We start from the raw sequence: 6,990 nt of genomic DNA, 5'->3' as shown, positions 1-6,990 counted from the left end.
GCCACACAGATGGAGGCAAAGGATATTATGCCACATGTAATAAGCCAGACATGAAAAGAGAAATACTTCATGATCATGCTCATGAAACCTAAAATATCTAAACTCACAGAAGGAGAGAGGAGAATGGTAGCTGCCAGTGGCTGGGACTGAGAGGAAACTGGGTGATGATGGTCAAGGATTAAAAGGTTTAGTTATACCAGATGCGTAACTTACAGTTACCTAATATACTACCTGATGAGGATAATTAGCAATGTGTTACTGCATACTTGAAATTTGGAATGAGGGTAGAACTTAAATGTCAACATGTACACATGCATGCACACACACACTGACAACTACACAGAGGAAATTCATATGCTATTAATTAATATGTCATGACTTTAATAATCTTTTCATAATGTATACTTGTATCAAAACATGAAGTTTTATACCTCAAATATACAAAATTTTTATAAGTCAAAGATATCTCAATAATGCTGTTTGTTAAGCTTAGAATTTTAATAAAGGTTTATTGGTAAGCCAAGTAAATAAGGATACTATAGAAAAAGTAAAGCAAGGCAGTCGGTCTGTGACTGGTCCTGAGTATAAGAATAATCTGTTTTGGAGCCCATATTTATTGCAATCAGAAAATTCCAGAAAAGCTTTGTCTTTTCTCTGTTTTAATATTACTTTCTTATGTCATATTAAGATAATTTTTACAACTTAAAACATTAAAATATCAAGGTTACATATTTAAAAGTCTTTAGATTATTGAATTGCAAATATGTTAGCAAAATACTAAGATCCAGTGTAAATTGGCCAAATATCTTGAGTTACTACTGTTTTTAAAACTATACTCTTTCACTCCAGGTTAACTTGAATTTGTTATTAATTGCAAATTCTATTCTATTCTATTCTATTCTATTCTATTCTATTCTATTCTATTCTATTCTATTCTATTCTATTCACCTTTGAATTGGATCAGGTAGTCTTTATTTTGTGGACCAGGATGCTATTTTGTGATGCTGTACACTGCTTACTTACTACCTTCCACTCTAAAGGCAATGCAATTTTGGGAAGTAGGGAACATGTCAAACCAGTATATACACTCTCTTGAGTATTTGAAACTAGTTTCTATTCTTACTTAGAATGTCAGTGGAAAGGCCACCTGGGAAAAAATCCCACAGGACACGGAACAAGATGAGAAACTGGACTTCACTGTGAACTAGAAATACCTGTTGTCTCTAGGCCAGATGCTCCTGAGTGGATGTTTTCTTGAAGGAAAAGACCCCCTGTCCTGTCAACAAGTCTCCTGTCAACAAGCCTGGAAGGGGGAGCACTGGTATACCTGGCTGATGCATCCAAGCAAAGAATATGGATTCCCTGCTTATAATTGTGTGACATGTCAGTTATTGCCCAAGAATTACCAAGCAAGAAAAGTGATTGCCCCCAAATCAACTTAAACTTGGAAAGATATTAAGTTGACTTAATTTAACATCTATAATACGGGTGTTTTTGTGCTGCCTTGACCCAGTGTTCAACACCTGGCTAGAGACCATTTTATTCCCTTTTTTGAGCAACTGATTAAGTCCACACCCCCAACAATTTTTCCTATGGGACTCACACTCTCCGCGCCACTACACAACCACCCTAATCACCCCTGGGCCAGGTACCAGAGAGCCAGAGACAGCCTATGGCCAGAGCCCACTGAAATTATTCAAATTGGCCAGACCTACCTAAACCTGTGTAGGTCCTTCCTCACCATTTCTTTCCAACAAAAAGCATGATAAAAGGTGTTTGCCCACGTTCCCCTTTTTCTCTGCCTCCTAACCACTCCCATGCTTCTCCTGAAAGCTGTGTATTTCCCCTGGGAACTGTGAGTAACAAAACAATAAAAGCCTAGTTTCTCTCTCTTACTCTGTATCAGACCTCTGCAAACCTCACTCAAGGTAATAAGGTTAAAATAACCTCATCATCTTCTCAAAGAGAAAAGAAATGTACAGAAAAGGGAGGTGAATTGCCTGGAGCCTCACTGTTCTCGGCAGAGATCCAAAATTCAGGCCTCTGATCACAATATCTTAGTCCACAATTCCTTTCTTTAAACTTTACATGAAAAGCAGATTACCAGAGAATGTCATATAATAAAAAAATATACCCCTAATAGACTAAGCATTACTAAAACTTACCACTGTGTTTGGCACTGAATATAAACTATAATTCTTCAAGGTGTATGTTGTAAAACTCAGTTTATACTTGAGAAAACAAAGACTCAGAGAGGGGAACAGGCTCAGTACTTCATTATATAGGAAGCAATTCATAGTCATAACTCAAATGCTGAAGCTCCCAATACAGTGTAGCAGGCACTGCCTTTCTCAAATGATCTGAAGTTCACTAAAGTCAAAGGTTCTTCCTTCTACACTGATGGAAGAGTAAAAATCAAGACAGGGAGGAGGTAAGTGATAGTTGGAAGTCTTTTTAATTTTAATGAATCCACAGGGGAAATCAGCATAATCTAAATGAGGAAAATAAGTATTTCCTATTCCTCTCCTCATTTATACATATCCCACACCCATTTTTTATATTTGTTGAATGCAGATAATGTGTAAGACACTGTTCCAAGTCTTTAATTGTTTTATTTGATTTTCTGTTTGTATTTTTTCAAATGAGTTGGTTTAATTCCAGGCAGCACAGAATTCAGGACAGAACAAAGCCTGAAGAATATCCTTCAACGGGATTCTGGGCTGGGTTTACTCCGACCTCACACCTAAGGCTGAAATGGCACAGTGAGAAAAACTAAAGAGGATGAGCCACTGTATCATCATCATCATCATCATCATCACAAAAGTTTATTCTTAAATATACATCAGGCTCCAAGACAACACTTCATCCTAGCTATAGGTGGCAAGAGACATTGTGACAGGGAATCCAGATGTTAAAACAGGAATGGAATTAAGGATCATGGTTGCTCCAGGCACAGGGAAGGACTCCCTTTTTGCCAGATTCCTTAATCCCACCTGTGGCCAGGGTGACCTTCCCCATGTCCTTCACTTTTCGCTCCTTGAGTTTCTTCTGCTCCCCTTTCTGCTTCTCCTTAAATGCCTTCTCTCGTCCATTTTTTGGCCTGTTTCTTAGGCTGCTTCAAGGGCTTCTTCTTGTCACCTTTGCTGCCAGACATGGCACCTGCCACCCCTTCCCTAGACCCTGCCACTGGAAGCTCCTGTTCACATATTTTATATATAATCCTCACAACATATATAATCCTGAGGTATTATTAACCCATTTTGTGGATGAGGGTATGGAGGCACTCAACGAGCAGCACGCTCCAGACTCTGGTCTTTTAGCCACTATACTAAATTTCCTCTCTCATATGACACATGCTCATAAATCTGCTCTACCTGTGCATTTTCCCAGTGAAGAGGTCTAAAATATACAGGAAAGCCTAGAAATTATATACAATTTCACACATCTGTCCCTGGGATTATTTCTAGATTGTACCAAGGTATATTTTGCTTGTTGAACGTTGGGGTGGAGAGAATGCTCTTAGATGTTATTAGAATCTGCACTATGACTAAAGTGGAAACTGAGTGATTTTCTAAGGAACTAGATTTTCTGGGTATCTGAGGAAGAGGGAAACTAGCTTTGGAAAATCTATTTTCTCTGTTGTGACTCTGGCTATACTGAACATTTCAAAACTAAGAGTAACATTAAGCTCTATATATTTGCACAGGTTGGACTGTAGCATATTTATGGTTATTTGATTTTTTGTGAAAAAATAATGAAGTTTTAAGGAAGAAAGTGTGTGGTATCACGGAAAGATGGCTGTCATGAGAGCCCAGAGCCAGTTTTAGCTGTGTCTATTTAGCTTTATTCCTTCGGCTTCTCTTGAATTATATAGGCTGAAGTTTTATCCTCCAAGTATTTAAATTGTTACAGCACAATAAATAATAGAGGGTTCTGGAAGACTGAAAGGCGGAGAATCCACCAGGGGACCTAATGGTTATGGGAAGTATCTCTTTGGCCTAGAGGACAAATGGAATTGTGCCAAAGAAGGAAGCAAGGTTATGAATATTCTCTCAAGCCATATCAGAGACAGTTTTCTGGCATTATTATTTTGAGCCAGCACTATGCAATGCCTGATGAGTTATGTGTAAAATTCTTTATGAAGTGAACTCTCCTGTAAATCTACTTGCTTCTCTCTTCCTCCTCTTTTACCCCTTTATAGTGTGAAAGAGAAATACTTTAATACCAAATATGATCCCTCCTCAGCAATAAAAAAACAGTTTTCTGCAAAATATTTTACATCTGCCTACACTCAAATATCTCTCCAGGGCAGGAGTGAGCAAACTACATCCCACAGACCAAACCACCCCACTACCTGTTATTGTAAATAAAATATTTTTGGAATATAGCAGCACCTATATCTTTAACCAGTTGTTTCTTTTGACAGAATAGCGAAAAGTTGAAGTGGAAACCATATGGGCCATGAAGCAAAAGTACTCAGTATCTGGCCCTTCTCAGAATAAGTTTGCTGACCTTCACTTTAGGTCATCTTAAAGATAACTAGCATAGAGGACATCTGCAGTACCTGTCTTCCTAAACTGTAGGAGTTCCAATATGGTCAGTGGCATCCTCTCATTATGTATTCACTCATGGTCCAAGGGTATCCTCAAGATCAAATACGCCTCAAGGGAATTTGTGTTCTTTCCACCACATCAGGCCACTAACAGCCATATCGCCTGATTATCCTTCTCCCTGCAGGAAACAACATGGCACTCACATCTCCAAGATCACCTCAGCTCTGGCAGAAAAATGGGATTTACACTAATCACAAAAAAATGGCCTTAAGAAAGCCCCAATATAGCAAAAAAAAAAAATAGCAAATCTTCATAGTTATCTCAGATAACTCATTGTAACTATTTTGGTGGAATATTGTTTGATGGAAAGTAATCTACTTTCCAGCATTTCACTCAACAAGTAGTCTTGTGACAAAATTGCATAAAGTGGCTTAATAAGCAGAAGTTACTATAAAATAATATGTCAAACATTAGGTAGGTAGACTAAATTTAGATGGTAAGAACTCCTAAGAAAAGCAACAGTTAGGAAATCCTTTCATATCATCCAGAGCTACTCATTGATGTTCTAGTCACTTTCCTTAGAATAAATTTATTTCCCACTGGTTATATCCTCTTTTCTCAGACTCTACCTCAGACACAAAATCTTAGGAGACAACATCGATTCTTTCAGTTCTTTCTTAATCAAACATTCATTATTCCTCTGCTCTTTAGTCAAGACTTTCAATTTTTTTCTCCACCCATTTCTGTCTTAGCTTAGATTTCCCTCCATGGAAAGCAACTGACCTAGCATCCAATGCTGTCTGTCCAGTTCTCCTTGCCTGTGGGCTCCTGGACCTTGAGACAAGGGGCATTACACAAATGTACCCTGATATCCATGGAAAAGAGTCACAGAATCTCTTTTATTATATATAGTCACCATTTTGTCTTTTTTACCTCCTTTTTCACTCCTTTATATTCTCTGAAATACTGTGACATAGTCGAGTCCTGGATAATTTTTTTCTGCAGTAATTTTCAGATTCTGGATTAGCAACCCACTAATTATGAAATAAGATCAATTTAATTGTTCAAAATAAGCTTTATTTTAAATGAAATGAAATGGCATTGATCCAAATAGAGCAGATAAGAAAAATATATTAGAGCACTTCACACTTACTAGAGTAAAATACCTACATTATTTGTACTCTATATCATTATACCTACAATTTATACACTATATATTATATATAAATTTTGTATATGTATGGACTACAATATAAAATAAATTTCTTTCTGTGGGCTAACATGGAAAATATGTATAAGCTACTTACCATGCCTTTCCTCTCCTTCCTATCACATCTTTTAAACTTCTTCCTTTAGTACCTGATTGCATTTGGAGTTATATTAGATCATTTGCTTTTAACTTTACAAATCCAGATGGTTCTTTAACAGCCAGAGTCACTCTCTAATATTGCTTTGCTTATTCTTTTCTTAGCTGTTCTTTATATTGATTTTCTTGGGCAATTTTTATCTCTGATTTTGTTTGGCCCAAACACAGGAGGGAATTTTTAGAATGTGAAATAAAATGCCACTGAAGCACGAGAATCTAAATTCATAATTAATATCTTTATGTATATCTCTAAATTAATCTTGAAAAATCTACCTTACTATAATAATGAAAGTGAAAATTGTTTTAACATTTATAACTTTCTCAAATTCATATGGCACTTGCTTATCAGGATCATTGTTTTTAAGCATCTCCATAACTTGTTCTTTAAAATTGAAGTAATATAATATTTGAGAAAAAATAAACAAATATAATGTCATGAGGATAAAGAGTGGAAATCTGTGCTTGCCTTCAGCCACTATTGACAATGGCAATGGCAAACTCAGTGAATTGAACTTCATTACATTCTGATGAGACAGTACTTTGTGTTCCATGAGTTAATGGTCAAGACCTTGGTTTTCAATGTTTGCTCCTATAACTCCACCAATTCATTGAACTGATAGAACTTGGTATTTTTCCCTAAGTTGTCAATAACATGAGTTTTCTATTAATTAAAAAGTCATTTCTTTTTTTAACAGCTCACAATGTGACCATGACATTTATATGTTTTCAAGGCCCACATTTGTCATTTGTTAGTGGAAGTATTGAATCTTGTCCTTGTTAGAATTTAACTTGAACTAGATGACTTCTGAGGTCCTTTTAGTTTAAATCACCCTTACCCTCCCCCATATGACTGTGTGATCTGGCTCTGTCTGCCTCTCTGACTGCATTTGATGCCTGACCCCACCTGGAGAGGGCCTTCTAGTGAGAATAGGAAGGATTAAGTAGGACAGAAGATTTTTTGTTCTTAAGGGAACTTACATTCTTTTTTTTCTCTATGTTCCTCTCAGTTATCATTCTTTTTTAAATTATATTTTATTGATTAGGCTATTACAGTTCTATTGAAGCAAAATT

General features: G+C 36.5%; 1 pseudogene; it reads right to left on the bottom strand.

The window, feature by feature from the left end:
* Positions 1 to 2,928: 2,928 nt before the first annotated feature.
* LOC119040146 (translation machinery-associated protein 7-like) lies at positions 2,929 to 3,154 on the bottom strand (annotated as a pseudogene).
* Positions 3,155 to 6,990: the final 3,836 nt, after the last annotated feature.

The sequence above is a fragment of the Artibeus jamaicensis genome, unplaced genomic scaffold (genome assembly GCF_021234435.1).
Source record: "Artibeus jamaicensis isolate MK-2021 breed Jamaican fruit bat unplaced genomic scaffold, CSHL_Jam_final contig_387, whole genome shotgun sequence".
Lineage (NCBI taxonomy): Eukaryota > Metazoa > Chordata > Mammalia > Chiroptera > Phyllostomidae > Artibeus > Artibeus jamaicensis.
Note: the sequence above shows the minus strand (reverse complement) of the source record. Positions and strands in the feature narration are given on the sequence as shown.